The following is a 14272-nucleotide window of genomic DNA, read 5'->3' as shown; positions in this document are numbered from 1 at the left end:
ATAGCTAAAGAAGGCCTTATGATTGTCTTTTGAGTCCTTGGCGATTTTTCTCTCAAAGTTGGCCTTGGATGATTTTATGAGTGATCGTAGTTTTTTACTAGTATTGATCAGAGATGTCTTCCCTTTTAGGGATTTTGCTCTATCTTGTAGTAGCTTTCTCCTCTTGTTGTAAAGTTTGTTTATGGCTGGGGTCCACCAGATCGGGTGCTTGCCTTTGGTGGAAAGGGTCTTGATTTTATTTGGGATTGCTTGATCCATGCAATCCTGGAGGTGCTCGTAGAAAGCATTTGTAAGGGATTCAGCAGCGTGGGTTGGGGTTTCCAATGGCTCAGGGGCCTTGAAGGATACCACTCCAGTCTTAAGAAGTGTGAAGTTGTCATAAATCTAAAACTCTGAAAATATTGCCCTCAATAAGGTGGAGAGCAAATCCTTCCAAAACACCTACATAGGGAAACCTCCTTAACAAATATAATCACTTCTGAGGTTGCACACCTTCAGGGACAAATTTATAGAAGTGTCCCATTGATGAAACAACTCTACCATATAAACATTTAACAACTGGAATGTCTGGCTTAAGCAAAGGCCCCAACAAGGAAAATTCCAGGATATTATTAACAGATGGACACAGAGACTTATTAAGAAGTGAATTTTACTCCAGCCTATCAAGGTTGCAGTGTGAGAAATAGTGGTAGTATTAGTAGTGGTGGTTTGGCCTAAATGCAGCTGTAGATCTGTCAGTTCAGTGATACGCCATCTGTATTTCTTTCTTATGCTAATAGATGTCTGTGACCAAGCTAATCTAAAAAGCAATTTGGGGGGGGAAAGCAACCTGGCTGCCAAGCTAGAAGATTAAATAACAACTTAGTTATCTAAAAGCGTATTTAGTTATTTATTTATTTATTTTTTGATGCTATGGAAATAGTCATTGTTACTGGAACTTGGTACAAAGAATTTAATACCACAACACATTTAGAGGACATTTCTACATTTTGATGTTACAAAGTCAATGAATCTGGTGGTGGCATCTCCATATATGTGAAAATGATCTAAAGGCTAGAATATAGGAGAATAATCCCAATAATCAATTTTGATTATAATCAGTGTCACAAACTGCAGTTTTATATGATACTGCTGTAGTTTATCAATGCCAACCATGGGGCACGACAGTTAGTTAAATAAACAATGCCACTTTAATGTTAGCTATAATTCTACATTACTGGATTAAATCCCCTGTGACTTCCTTGACCACTTTCAATACACCCAGTCAGTAAATTACTTTGTAAACATAACAACCTTGAGGAAAGTGTCAAAATATCAGCAAGATGTAATAACATTCTTGATATCATGTTTGCAGACATATTCTGATTTTGCTCTCCTTCTGAGTTATACATTCCCCTGGATTCAGCAAGCCCTGCACGGTGTACAGGATAAGTGCAGGAGCTCCAGCAGGCAATATGTCTGCCTTGCGATCCAGGAATAAGCTGTAGTGACGTGCACGAGCACTCCTGCACTAGTCCTGCATGGACTCAGCTCCTGTATGCAAATTACTCTATTTGCAAGTGAAATCCATGCAAATTAGGTGAATTTGCAATCCAGGAAGCTAGAAGCTGGCTGTGCAGGACTAGTGTAATCTGTAGAAATGTACTTGGCCAGTAACCAAGTACATTTCTGCAAACTACAAAACGGAGCCATGACAGCTGCAAATAAATGGTGGATATTATGTAGAAAGCATGACAATGGCCAAATATAAGGCCATTGGCATGGAAAACAGTTGCAAAAATAAAAAAAAATCAACTTTTATTGTTTTTTTAGCAGATCTCGGCTGTTTAAGTGTAGGGCAGCAGCGAGCAAATGGGATCGGGCGAAAAGTAAAAAAAGAAACCTAAAATAAGCATTCTAACCAAAATCACCATTTTGCCATTATACTCAATGACAGGCAGAAGACAACATGGCCAGTGAATAGTGGTTGCTAAGGGGGGTGGCTCAGTGTGAGACCTGTAACTATGCATCAGCAGGCAATCCTATGCAAATGAGGGGAATTATACTGAATCCCAGATCTCCCCTGCATGCTAGTCAGCACTCAACAGTGTAAGAGCAGGAATAGCTTGGTGCAAGCCTAGGAGTTAGCTGACATCATAGGAGTGTGTGTCAGGCATACTGTAAGCAGATTGGAGCCCTGTGGCTCGAGGTTGCCCTTAGCTTAGCAGAGCTAAGCAAGGGTGTGTGTCTGAGGCTGCCTATCACTCTTTATATTGCCTAAGTGGGTGTGCGCACCGAGCACCTGGTTTTAAAGAAAAAAAAAGTAAACCAGGAAATAGCAGCTCTGTGCACATTTGAGCACTGTGTTTGCACGGCACACCCCTGGGCTTAAACAGGAAGGTAGTGGGAAGGGAAAACAGTAGTAGGAAGGTAATCAAGGAGAACTAGCATAACTGGCAGGTGAAATATATCAGAATCAGCCAATTACACAGGCAGCAGCCCAGCCCAGCACACTAATATACTATGCAAACACCTTTCCCTCTGGTTTTTCCGTATACCCTACACCACCGGTGTATACAAGCGGGGGAATTTTAACAAACAAAACCAACAAAATGATAGGGGCTGCAATAGCTATCATACAACAACATGTGGAAGAGGCTGAGGGTAGTGAGGATGATAATGCTGTTGACCAATCCTCAGTGAAGAGACAGAGAAGAGTGTACAGACCCAGGGTAAGCTACCAGGGGCTACATGAGCTGGAGATAGTGGAGCACTATAGGGTGGGCAGGGACCTCCTACAGCGAATTGTTGAGTTGCGCCGGCCACGCCTCACACACAGAACCAACACAGGAGAACCCATCTCAGTGGATACCAAGGTATTTTGGAAGAATAATAGACAGGCAGGCATGCACAACTGTACAAACTATAATGAAACAGTGGTATTACTGATGGGGACCCTAGTGCAAAAAAAAAAACAGATTTCCTGATAGCTTTCCTTCAGTGGTTACCATGGTTATATTTAGAGAGGAGCATCATGAACTCTGATCACACTCTACACATGCTTGCTGAGACATTCTTATACCAGCTTTAAAATATCCAAACTAGGCAATCATTATTAGCAAAGAAGCTTGACATCTAGGAAGAAGTTCTACCTGAATTTGGACCTTCTGAATTCAAGAGATGGACTGAGACCTTCCTCACTCCCCTTTTCCTTCCATTGTTGGTATTAAGTCTGCATCGTAGCCTTGTTAAGGAAAGGTACTAAAACAAGCAGCAGGCATATTGCCTTTGTCCAAGAGCCAGCTGCACCATACCCAGCCTGTCTTCTATATCTTCTGGAATCCAGTGCCATAAAGCTGGTCCCAATGTTTTACTTAAGGCTTTTCTGGCATCCAAGTAAAAGAGTTTGTAGTGATCACATAACTCGTAACAAGCTGATCAATATTACTGAGATTATTTTTGTTTTATTTTATCGAGTAATAAGGAAAAGTCACCTCTTGCTATGAGAAAATAAAATCAAAATCACCCCCATTTTCTCACTGTCCGATAATATGTCTCCAAATAGTTGAACAGGCTAGAAATAAGAGAGAAGGAGCAGATATGGTAGCCTGCAACTTAAAACCCCTGTGGGAGCGCCTCTTCATACAGGTACATGCCTGAAAAAAAGTTACACCTCTCATGATTGGGTAGGATTTCAGCCCTACAAATAATGTTTTACCACAAACTGCTATATGTTCTATGCCATCTCACCCTCCCGCCTACTCTAATAAAAATCAGGAAATTAATTACACAGTTTGTGTGGCATGGCAGAAGGAGATCTTTTTCTAGCTCAGCAATATTTTCCCCCAGGAAACAAGGGATTGGAAGACTAGTGGATATTATGCACATGACTAGAGCTACATCCTGCCTGCCATACCTGGCTATGCAAGACCAGGAAACCTACCAATGGATGGAAATAGAAGCTAAAATCTTGGGATGCTTTTCCCACCAGACACTTCTATTGTATCACTCTTTCTGTCCACAGCACATCAAAAGATGGTGGTCACTGAACTGGGCTCTTAAAAGTCATCAAAAGTTCTTTAACCTTCACCTAACCTAAATATATGGTTTGACCCAGTCCTTATTTGGGGAAGCCCTTACCTTAAGATAGATGATTCTGTCATTAACTGGTCATCTTGGTTTAGAAGGGGCATTACTTGCATAGCACACCTAATAAATAATGCAAAGGGGGGGTCTCATATGTGAAATCCTTTGTTCAAATGCAAGAGGACTATAGCATTCCACCCAAAGATTTTTGGTACTACTTACAAATTCACCACCCAGTATTACAACACCCTTATAGAGAGAGGCTTAGAACCTGTAGGATTCCCTTAGAAGTAATGCAGGTTGGGCCACTCCTATAAAACAGGTCAAACTAGGGCATTTGTATAGGCTCTTTACTAAGCATTACAGTCTGTTTTCCAGGCAACTGATAGAGGACCATGTCAAATTATTTTCTGATTATGAGCTCAGGAATGGGGTCCACTTATAGCTCAAACCTCTGGAAATGTTATCCCCTTTCCCAAGGCATCTAAAGCACCAATTAAAGTTGCTATACGGAGAATATACCCCTGTGATCCCTGAGTAAGAACAAGGGTTATACTTCTCCTGAACTATGTACAGCCTATCCACTAGAAGTAGCAGAAACCGACACATATTTGATCATGGCAGACTTCCCACCTCATGTGAGAGTGTGCAACAAGATGGGCAAGCAAAATACTAGGAATTAACATCTCAGTCTCCCCAGAGATATGAGTTCTGCCCTGTCTTTTGATGACCAATCTGAATTATTACCAGAAATTATTATCTCAGGTGTCTGTTATATTGTGCTTATGCATAGCCTCAAACCGAATCTCTCTGCACAACAATAGTATAGTTGGATGGGAAGAGCATATACTGAAACACTAGCACCTTTTAACTAACAAGGGCTTTTTTCTAGTACCTGTAATATTGAAGATAGTAAGAGCTGGGAAAATAGGGCTGAAATTATAAGAACAAAAGCTATTAAGAACTCATGGCACTTGTAATTCGCTAGTTGTTAAGACTATGACTTTTTCAACTAGCCTCTATTAACATTACTACCTTTGTTAATTCTATGCCTCAGTAGTATTTAGCGGACAGTCAATAAGCATAGGATATGTTATGCTACGCTGCTGCTTTGTGTGTTTTCTTCTGTCTTTCCAAGTCAGTGTGTAATTGGTTTGTTGTTATCATCTTTCTTCTAATTGCTTATAATTAGTTGTCAATGCAATAAAAAATAAGAGAAAGAAGTTAGGAAAAGAAGTAACATGAATTATTTAGAAGGGCTGACAAACGTTAGCGCATTACAAAATAAGAGAAATCTCACAAAATAAGAAAAGAATAACTACAGGGTGCTAAAGGGGAAATAATGGAGTATCTGGATAATATGCATCAGTTTAGAAAAGTTGCTGTTAAGCAACTATTTTTTATAACAACTCCAGAGCACAAAAGGGAAAGGTAACAGAGAGGGATGGGACCAAGTCGAAGCTTGCACTGCAGGTTAGACACTACCTTCTCTACCAAGGACTGATAGAATATAGGCAAAGAGGAAAGGAGCAGGGGATTGTTAAATGAAAGACCAGCTCTGTAAGAGTTTTTGGTTGCTATTACAAAGGCAGTAGTTAGTAGGACATATAAACTAATGCCTGATAACTATAAGCATCAATCAGAGTAGGTTAAAAAAGACTGGGAAAAGAAAATGGGAAGGTAATATACAATGGAGCAATGGAAGGACACATACAAAGCTCTCTAGTGTGCAATGAATTCCAGAAGATTTAAGATTTTTCCTGGAAAGTGTTTGCATAGGTATTTTTATACCCCAAGCAGACTTCATAGAATTTTTCCTCAGCTGGACAGCAAATTCTTGAGGTGTGATGGGAAAACCGAGGTAACTGGGAACATGTTGTTTTAGAAATGTAACAGATTTGAATATTTTATAAAAAAAATTCCCTACAAAGTACTTTTTTCAGAAATGTTGGCGGAACAAATGGTTGTAACTAAGAAAATGATTAATTTAAACTGGGGTCTGAATTGCCCAGACATTGTAAGGCCTTACTAAGTTTAATGCTATTGGCTGCCAAAAAAAAAGCAATTACTAGAAAATGGAAATCAAAATCTAAACTAAGAAATAACCGATATGCTGAATATTGAAAAGGAGATAAAAGAACTGGAGTTGGGATCTTTATCAAAGGGAAGGGGCAAATTAGAAATACATGGAGTTTGTGGGAACAATACCTGCAGAATAATGTTTAGGAGCAGGAGGAATGCAATTTAAGGGAAGGTGGGAACTGAGCAATTTATGCAATACTGGAGTGAATGAGAACTGTTATTTTCAAGCCTGATACATATATATTTTCTTATATGTATCTATATCACTTGCTAAAAATGTCATGTTTAATAAAGATGTTTAAAAATGCATACTGTACTTTGGCAGTCCTGAACTAATGTTTTAATTTTGTACAGCAGTGTCCCAGGCCATTATCAAATATAAAGGAAGTGTGAAAGTAGAAAGCTGCCACAGCATTACTGTAAGAAAAAACATTAGAATACTGTACAACATCTTGACTATGTTAAGATGATGGTCTTTGTAAAGCTGAAAGCTGCATTCATGGATTCATAGGTACTTACTAGGCTAGTGATCTGTGAGGATTTTAAGAAACCTGGCCCTGAATTCCCATGATAATTATTAGCCCTTATATTTTATAATAAGACTCTCCACTGACAGGTCACACAAGCATTGATCTCCAAAGACAAGTGTATGTTGGACACTTATATGTTTCTCATATCCATGAGGGCCATTGATGTTAAACCAGGGATGAATGTGCAGCTGCAGCTGACCATCTGCTCATCCAAGTTACATTTGAATTGAGTAAGAGCAGTACCCTGCTTCACGTGGAAGGGAAGACAGTGCCATAAACATGGTATTCTCTGTGATACATACCTACCCCTCCAGCATGTACAGTTAATCTAGCAACAGAGAATGACATCCCTTGAGCAGGTGTTTCTGATACCACATTCCTTCTGAATGTGTACTTAGGTTTGAGAGAACAGGGTCTGTTGAGGCTTAAACATGAGGCAGAGATCACTGCTCAGTAACTTGTATAATACAGAGAAGAGAGATGAAGCTTTTTGGAGGTCTGCATAGTTTTTATGATTTAAACCCTTGAGTTGTTTACTGAGGAAGTTCTGAGATTGCTCTAGCTGTGACAATTGTTTGGACAAGTACATACCAAAAGGGACATTGTACTCAGTGACTGGTCTAATGAGTGCCAAGTACAGAGGAACAATCACATCCATGGATCTGGATGCCATACCCTTTGATATTAGCTGTGCCATGAAAAAGGACTTCCTTACAATAGTGGATATGTAGTGGTCAATGGACAGTATATTGTCAATCTAGGTTATCAGATCTGTAACTACAGGGGGGCGTGGCCAAGGATGAACACAGGATAGCAGCAGATTTCTTCAGCTCCACCAATTTCATTACACTGACAGGAATTAATTACTTAAAAAATTAATTTTTGAAGTAATTTTCTTTCTAAATACGTTTGTTTTATATAGTTCTTGAACTATATCTAAAAAAGAAAGGAAATCTTAACAATATTCCTGTCAGAAATCACTGTGGAAATTTTCCTGTCAGTTTATCAGTCTGAAATGAGTTCCAGTAAGACAAATTCTCAAGACTCCAGCATCAAGAAAGAACTTCAGTCTCTGATAATTATAATCCAGCAACTTACTGATAAAATGGATACTAAAATAGACACCTTCATAGAAAAAACTACAAAACAAATAGACCTGTTACATACAGACCTGCAACAACAGAAGAACCAGATGACAGGCATAGAAGAAGTTGTGAATGACATGGAAAATAGAATCCAAGAAGAGGAAATCAACATTGAGTTTCTGCTGAAACAAAATACACATTTACAAACAAAGCTGGATGACCTGGAAAATAGATCTAGGCGCAATAACATTAGGATTTTTGGACTGCCAGAAAATATTGAAGGTAACAATATTACTTCTTTTTTAACAACTTGGCTCCCTAAAACTTTAGACTTACCAGAAGCATTCTCTTTTGGTATCGAAAGAGCACATAGATCTATAGCTAATACTAACTCTAACAAAAAATATCCTAGATCAGTTTTAGTTAGATTTCTACCATCTTTTGATAAAGAGATGGTTCTTAAATCTGCTTGGGCTAAAGCTCCTGTTAAGATTAATGAGACAACTGTGCGTTTTGACAATGACTATTCTTCCATGGTAATAGCTAAAAGAAAAGTTTTTCTGCCACTAATAAGGGAGCTTAAAAGCACAGTTTAAAACATACCTTCTGTTTCCTGCCAAGCTTAAAATCTTCCTTCCTGATGGTCCTAAGGTTTTCGATGATTTAGACTCTGCTTTACTGTTTGTCAAAGAAAAAAGGATTTTGGATAAAATAGAAGAAATGGAATGGGCTAGTTCTTCATTAAAGAGATTGGCAACTGAAGCTTCGTGGAAGACTTCAGAGAAGAAGAAGAGACTAAAAAACAAATGATTTGTTATATGTTTTTTTCTCTCTCATCATTTTAGTTCATTATTAATCTTTTTGAATATAGTTCCTGCATTTCCAGAAAGCCACAAATATTTTGGAAAAGATTTAATCAAAGTTATTCTCTATGTGCAAAGAAATGTTTTGTTTCATAACCAGTCAAAATACCTGAAGATTTAATGGCAAGCTGTGATTCAATTTGTTTCTCTTTCTGAAAAGAAGTAAGGTTAGTAATTTGATACATTTTTTTATCTTTACCTTTTTTTTCCTTCTCCTTTTATTATTTTCTTTGTTTAAACAATGACATTCTATTTAGATTATGTATTGGGTAAAGGGTGGGGGAGGGCAGGGAGAGAACAGTAATGAAAATATCATTAATAGAATAATAACATATTTATTCCTTGTAAAAGTTTATAAGTTCTTCAAATGCTATTTCTAATTATACTTTCTTGATTATACTGCTTATGCCTGTTTGTAAATAATCTGTTATGCTTTAACTAATAATAATCAGAACTAAATAAGAGTAAATAATATGTTTTATTTTAACTCTATTAATATAAACAGTAAGTAACATTCCATTGTATATACTTCTTACAGCTTTCTCTTACATTTTTTTATTTCTGCCTTACTCCCTTTTATTTTCTACTCTCTTTTTCTTTTCTTTATTAATATATAGAAATGCTTTTGATTGTGTGGGCACAGTGAATAATAGGATTTGTATGAAAATTGAGTTGGGAGAAGAATGTTGAGTTTTATTGCTTGTTGGTAATTTTGGGCTTAATTTCACTTACATAGAGGCTGTAATGATCTGTGGAATACATTGTGAAGGTTTTGTCATGTTTAGATGCATTTACACTGCTAAATGAATGTTTGTCACTAGTTTTTAATAAGTTTCCCACCAAAATGTTAAGAGAGACAATCTGAGATGTGGGCTGTCTCATGCACAGTGTTCATGAGTTACTTCAGAAGCTTCAGCTCACAGAATTCTCACAGAGAAACTGAAAGCAGTTAGTCTAACCTTTGACATAGTTATCACACTGACACATCACAGATTCAGGAAAATACTCTATTCATAAAATATGTCAGTTATAATGTTTTGTTTCATAACCAGTCAAAATATCTGAAGATTTAATGGCAAGCTGTGATTCAATTTGTTTCTCTTTCTGAAAAGAAGTAAGAGGCTGTAATGGTCTGTGGAATACATTGTGAAGGTTTTGTCATGTTTACATGCATTTACACTACTAAATTAATGTTTGTCACTAGTTTTTAATAAGTTTCCCGCCAAAATGTTAAGAGAGACGATCTGAGATGTGGGCTGTCTCATGCACAGTGTCCATGAACTACTTCAAAAGCTTCAACTCACAGAATTCTCACAGAGAAACTGAAAGCAGTTAGTATAACCTTTGACACAGTTATCACACTGACACACCACAGATTCAGGAAAAATATTCTATTCATAAAATATGCCAGTTATAATGAGTCTAAATGATGTAGTTTCTTGTAGTAAGTAAATGTCTTATTTTAGAAGGCATAGAAAATGAAACATTTATTTAAATGTTTTTGAAAATCTACTTAACAGCAGCATAATAATCTGTGTTAAAAATTTGTGTTCCAAACATATACTTTACTATAACTCATTTAATTCATCTGATTGACAAGCATAAATAATCTTATAACTCTATTCTGGAAGAAATGTCATGTGATATATTTTAAAGCAGTAGGTTAGCATAATTGTAAAATCTGGTTACTAAAATGTGTTTGCTGTGCATTATTTTGTATAAAGCAGACAGATTTATTCTAGGGACAACAAGTAGGATAGTGCTCAACAAAGACACAACTCAGTGAGATCAGATATATATATATATGTGTGTGTGTGTGTGTGTGTGTGTGTGTGTGTGTGTGTGTGTGTGTGTGTGTGTGTGTGTGTGTGTGTGTGTGTGTGTATGTGTGTGTGTGTGAGTGTGATGGCTTTTTTTTTATATAATAATGCAAGTGTTTCTGAGAATCTGCATAACTATCCAATATGATTTATAATAATTTCTACGAATACAATATTTTACTCTATTGACAAAATGAATGTTTGCCACAAGTTTTAATAAGTTTCCCACCAAAATGTTAAGGGAGACAATCTGGGATGTGGGCTGTCTCATGCACAGTGTCCATGAACTACTTCAAAAGCTTCAACTCACAGAATTCTCACAGAGAAACTGAAAGCAGTTAGTATAACCTCTGACCTAGTTATCATACTGACACACCACAGATTCAGGAAAAATACTCTATTCATAAAATGTCAGTTATAATGAGTTTAAATGATGTAGTTTCTTGTAGTAAGTAAATGTCTTATTTTAGTAGGCATAGAAAATGAAACATTTATTTAAATGTTTTTGAAAATCTACTTAACAGCAGCATAATAATCTGTGTTAAAAACTTCTGTTCCAAACATATACTTTATTATAATTCATTTAATTCATCTGATTGACAAGCATAAACAATTTTATAATTCTATTCTGGAAGAAATGTCATGTGATATATTTTAAAGCAGTAGGTTAGCATGATTGTAAAATCTGGTTACTAAAATGTGTTTGCTGTGCATTATTTTCTATAAAGCAGACAGATTTATTCTAGGGACAGCAAGTAGGATAGTGCTCGACAAAGACATAACTCAGTGAGATCAGATATAAATGTATATGTGTGTGTGTGTGTGTGTGTGTGTGTGTTTGTGTATGTGTGTGTGCACGCATATGTATATGTGTGTGTGTATGTCTGTGTGTGTGTGTGTGATGGCTTTTTTTTTTAATAATGCAAGTGTTTCTGAGAATTTGCATAACTATGCAATATGATTTATAATAATTTTTATGAATACAATATTTTACTCTATTGACAATAATGAGTTTAAGTAAATGCTCATATACAAACAATTCAAGATTTTTTTTTGGAAGCTGTTAATAGTATTCACATGACAGAAAATAGATGCATCTTAATATATGTAATGTCTGAATCATATTAGCCAAAGTTTTTGATTTAAATGAATGTTAGAACCTAATTTTCTCTCCTCTTTATTTCTAACATCAAGATTATTTGAATGCTATTTGAATACAAGTGTTATATATTACATAGATCTATATAGTAGTATGAACAGTTTAAAAAAAAAAAAAAGTTTATTTTAGTTTATATGATGCTGTTTTACCAAATGTGTAGTTTTGTCTTGATAGATAATTGAATTGAAAACTGTTAACCTCAGTTAAATATAACTAGTATTAAATTGATAAGGTGGTAGCTGAGGTACTGTTGCTTAGGGTAGGGGGTTAACTTGAGTAGTAAATATTACTCTAAGTTGGAGTTTTCAACTCCAGGCTGGATGCAAGGTTTAATCCTTACATTATTTTCACTTGTTCATTGTTATATGTATATTTTATTTTTTTTTTTTTATTTTATTTTTTATTTTACATTTGTTGACCGGGCTAGTCTAACTGGACAAATATCCGTTTTCAGTAGAGGCCCGGGGAGAAAAGCTCCAATTACATGAAGTAAACAAAATCATTAACATTAAAAATCATTAGCAAAATACCATAAGTTCAAGGGTAGACTTATACAAAATTAATGGAAACAAAAAAAATATCAAGCAGAACAATATTCAGAAAAATAGTTGGTTAATAACAGAATTACAGGGTAAGCAACATTCAGCAGTTAGATACAAACAAATGTAAGTTGTGATAACATGGTGGAGAAAAAGAAAAATGTTAGCGACATTCTCAAAGATAATACTGTCAAAAGTTAAACATAAGTCTTTAGAGGGACAGTTGGGCAAGGTGGGGAAGTTGGGAGTAGTAGAGGAGTAATTTCAGTCAGGGTTAGCACAAGGACACAGCCATTGAGTTTTAAGATGTTCTTTGATATGTCTTTTGAAAAGGGATGTAGAGTCAAGGTTTGTAATTTCCTGAGGTAGTTGATTCCAGATCTTCCCGACAGAATTTGAAAATAATGAGTCCCCAGCTTTATTCTTTGATTTGGTCAAGGCTACAAGGAGTTTATTAGCTGAGCGTAGTGTGGCTAGGTTTTATAAGGTGAAATCAGTTTTGTAAGGCTAGGGGTAGCATCAGGAAAGTAAAGGGTTTATGAATGATAATAAGTTGTTGATAGAGTAATTGGTTGTTGATTTCTAACCAATCTAGTTGCTTAAGGTTAAGACAATGGTGGGTTCTGAAAGGGTAGCAGTAATGAATCTAGCAATACTATTGTAACAGGTAGAAAGTTTGGTGATGTTATTTTGGACAAGTTTGTATATATAGCAGAGGCATAGAAAAGGGTGGAGATCAGGTGTGTCTGGGCCACTGTTTTCTAGCAGTTGGCGTAAGAAAGGGTTTAATTCTGTAGAGTACCAATTTTTTGTTAACTGATTTAATGGTATTGTTAATGTGGTCATCAAAATTAAGATGGTTGTCAATGGTTACACCTAATAGTCGAAAGTGGTCATATCTGGACTAATACAGGTAGTGTTGTTGGAGGAGATAGTGAAGAAAGGTGTTGGTGATTTGTTTGTAGGGGTGAAGAGAAGAAGTTTTGTTTTTGGGATTAAGAAGGAGGGATTGTTCCATAAACCATTTTTCTACATCATGGAAGACTGTTTGGGTGAGTGACTGGAGGGAGGTGACGTTATTAGCAGCACAGATTAGAGTTGAGTCATCAGCATATTGAATGCAGATGGCTTGGGGTATATTCAGATGAAGGTCATTAATAAATAAAAAAAAAGGGGACCTAGGATTGAGCCTTGTGGAACCCCAATGTTTACTGGGAGTAAGGAGGATAGAGTGTTGTTCCATAGCACTGCTTGTTGCCTATTTTGGAGGTAACTCCTGAACCATTGAAGAGTTTGTGAGCCAAGTGAATAGTGATTTAGCTTGTGCAGAAGTATGTTATGGTTAACCATATCGAAGGCCTTTGACAGGTCTAAGAATAATGCTGATGAGAAGAGATTGTTGTTCCTATTATTATTTATGGCATCAGAGAAGGAAAGGAGGGCAGTTGTAGTACTGTGGGAAGGTCTAAAACCATGTTGACTATTGGCTAGAAGTTTGTTTTGTAGAAGGTAGTTAAGAATTTGTTTATGTATGCATCTTTCCATAATTTTAGCTAATGGGAGAGTAAGGCAATAGGCGAAAGTTTGAGAGCTCAATAGGAGCCCCCTTTATGTAGAGGTATTATATAAGATATTTTCCATGAGGTGGGGATTTTTCCTTCAGAGACAGTCCTATTAATAAGAATGGATATGGAGTAAATAGCTTTTGCAGCTATTTGAAGGTATTCTGATGGGAGTTGGTCAGCGGATGGGGTGCAAGGTTTAAGTTTCTTAAGACGTTTATAAATAAGGGATGAAGGAACTGGCTGAATATAAAAGGCATTGGATGAGGTGTTAGAGGTATTAGGTAAGGAGGTAGTGGAAGAGGGTAATGAATTAGCTAGTGTTTGAATGGCTTCTGTAAAATACTTGTTAAAGGCATCTGGGATCAGGGTGGAATTGATGGGGTTAAAGCCTGCAAGGGTAGGAGTAGTTGAATGGCCTGGTTTAAGAAGTTTGTTAATACCTGTCCAAAATTTTAGGGGGGATTGTTGATTAGTTTGTTGGAGGTGAAGATAATATTCCTTTTGTCAGAAAGAGTATCTTTCTTAGTGGCATTCTTAATTGTTTAAAGAGTAGGTGATCGGATG

This window comes from Protopterus annectens, chromosome 6.part0 (genome assembly GCF_019279795.1).
Source record: "Protopterus annectens isolate FY-2018-M chromosome 6.part0, PAN1.0, whole genome shotgun sequence".
Lineage (NCBI taxonomy): Eukaryota > Metazoa > Chordata > Ceratodontiformes > Protopteridae > Protopterus > Protopterus annectens.
The sequence above is the reverse complement of the archived record's forward strand: the minus strand, read 5'-3'. Positions refer to the sequence as shown.